Source organism: Lucilia cuprina, chromosome 6, assembly GCF_022045245.1.
Source record: "Lucilia cuprina isolate Lc7/37 chromosome 6, ASM2204524v1, whole genome shotgun sequence".
Lineage (NCBI taxonomy): Eukaryota > Metazoa > Arthropoda > Insecta > Diptera > Calliphoridae > Lucilia > Lucilia cuprina.
Window position 1 is genome coordinate 24,279,667 of NC_060954.1, and position 2,607 is coordinate 24,282,273.

Consider the following 2,607-nt stretch of genomic DNA (forward strand, 5'->3'; position numbering starts at 1 on the left):
ACTATCCTCGTATCTGTCCTGTAAGTATTCTGTCAGTTCGTCTACTATCTCTCCTCGTTGTTCGACTCCAAATAGTAAGATAGCCGGCGATTGTTTCGTAGCACTGTGTAGCGAATTGTTGATGGCAAACTCCACTTGTGACAGTTTATCTGTCCAATCACAATGTTCCGTTGTCTCAGATAGTTTCGATAGCATAGCCCTTAAATTTCTATTTATCCTTTCCACTTGGCCATTCGACTGTGGGGAAGCTACTGATGTTTTCACATGAATAATTTTTCTTTCGGTTACAAATCTATTGAATTCATCGGAAGTAAAACACGTACCGCGGTCACTAATGATTCGCCTAGGTCGACTATAGTCCTTAAAATACTTTCGTAAGGCACAACATGCTTCCTTTGTTTCTGGCGAGTTTACAGCGTAAAGCCTAGTAAATTTTGTAAATACATCTACTACTGCTAGTATGTGTCTACGCTTGGACCTAATTGCTGGTAAAGGACCAAAATGGTCGATATGCAAGGTGTTGAAAGGGATAGCCTTCTTCTCGAGGTTGTATAGGTTTTTTTCATTTATGTGGGCCAGAATAGTAAATACATTTAAGGCAATTTCTTATGAATTTATATAATTTGTCCTTTATATAAGGGAACCAATAATATTTGCTTATCCTGTCCATACATTTCCCAATACCAACATGACTATACTTCTCATGTACTAACCTCATTATGTTTTCTTCTAATTCCTCCGGCACGTATAATTGTCTTTGTCCCTGATTACCTATTCTAAACACTAAACTATTGTCCAACAAAACCCCTCTTTTTCACCATGCTCAAGTGCTATCTTAATGTCCTGTATCTTCGGATCCCTAGATTGCGTAATCTGAATATTTACGTCGACTTCATTCTCATCGATAACCCCGATAACTGGTTCTCGGCTGAGTGAATCGACGTGAATCATCAATTCTCCTCTTCTATGCCTAATGCTATAATTATAATTTTCCAATTCTAAAGCCCATCTGGCGATTCTAGGGTTTATTAATTTCTTACTCAATGTTAGTGCAAGGGAGTTACTGTCGGTTACAATGGTGAAAGGTATTCCTTCTAAGTATATACGAAACCTTCTTAGCGCATATATTATGGCCATGGTTTCTAATTCAAAACTATGGTACCTAGATTCTGCCGGAGATGTGCACTTAGAGTAGTAAGCTATAGGGTGAAATTTACCATCTCCTAGTTCCTGTAGGAGCACAGAACCATAACCGTTAGTACTAGCATCTGTGTGTAATTCTGTTTCACGTTGCTGATCATATACTGCCAGTACAGGAGCATTCGTCAGTCGATCCTTCAGAGTCAAGAAAACGTCTCTACATTCGTCAGTCCAGTTAAAATTTCCATTTTTCTTCAACATATTCAAAGGCCTTGGTATTCTCGAAAAGTCCTGTACAAATCTTCGGAAATAGGAAAACAGTCCTAAACAACGCTCTACACCTTCACAGTCAATAGATATAGGATACTCTTTTATGGACTTGATGTGATCCTCATTAGGCCTAATGCCCATCTCGTTCACACGATAACCTAAATAATCTATTTCCCGATATGCGAATTTACACTTATTCATATAGTATTTTTTTTATTACCTAAATAGTCCAGGCAATCCTCGATTATAGGTAAGGGATAATTATCCTTTAGTGTAATCTTGTTCAGGGCCCTGTAGTCTACGCACATTCTCAATTGCCCGCTTTTCCGTCTCACTAACACAATCGGCGAGGCATATACCGAATCATCTTTGTAGGAGATTCCAATCTATCAAAATACAGCGTTCCTAACATTGACCTTAATGTACACGCACTCGCTGTATCTAGTCCCTCATCAATGTCTATATTCGTATTATCCTCAACGTTGCAAATTATTTCCATGTTTTCCCCACAATACTCATCTTCGCCAATAATTTCTAAATCTTCAACGTTTTCAACTATACTACACTCATTTTCAGAAGCAATTTCATCACGACTCTCTAGATGTTTTACTTCAGATGAAACAATTCTCCTAATGTTAGTCAATAAAATCATTCTTATTACACGTTGCAAATGTAAGTTCATCAAATAAATTCTCTACCGCAGGTGGAAGTTCAGGACTACTACATCATTTAAACAACACAAGCGCACGATGTATTTTTTTGTCAATATATTCATTTTTTAAATTCAATTTTAACAATTCATTTTTATTATAAGAAATTTTTTTGCTGCATAAGTTAATATTAAGTTTATTAAGTACATCACGCCCGATTAAAAGTGGCACTATAGCTTCGGAATCCGGCAGAACAAATAAATCATTCGCCACTCTTTTATTTTAAAAAAATATGTCACATCCAACACGACCGATTATATTTATGATTTTGTTTCCAACGGCGCGAAATGTAGGTACAGTTTTATTAATAGGGATTGCAAACGGTACTAGTGATTCACTTATACAACTAATTGGGCTACCCGTATCAAGCAGAAAAAAATTAATAACATCAGTGCGCTTATTTTGTTGTCTGAAGGCAACACTTACCGATTGGAATGCATCAATACCCTTAATATTTATGGCTCCAACTGCAGTCTTCTTCTTCGGA

General features: G+C 36.9%; 1 protein-coding gene across 1 annotated transcript in view; it reads left to right on the forward strand.

Annotated features, from left to right (window-relative positions):
* Positions 1-2,607, forward strand: part of LOC111688862 (serum response factor homolog) — a 307,273-nt gene that overhangs the window by 282,656 nt on the left and 22,010 nt on the right. The gene's annotated exons all lie outside the window — the stretch shown is intronic.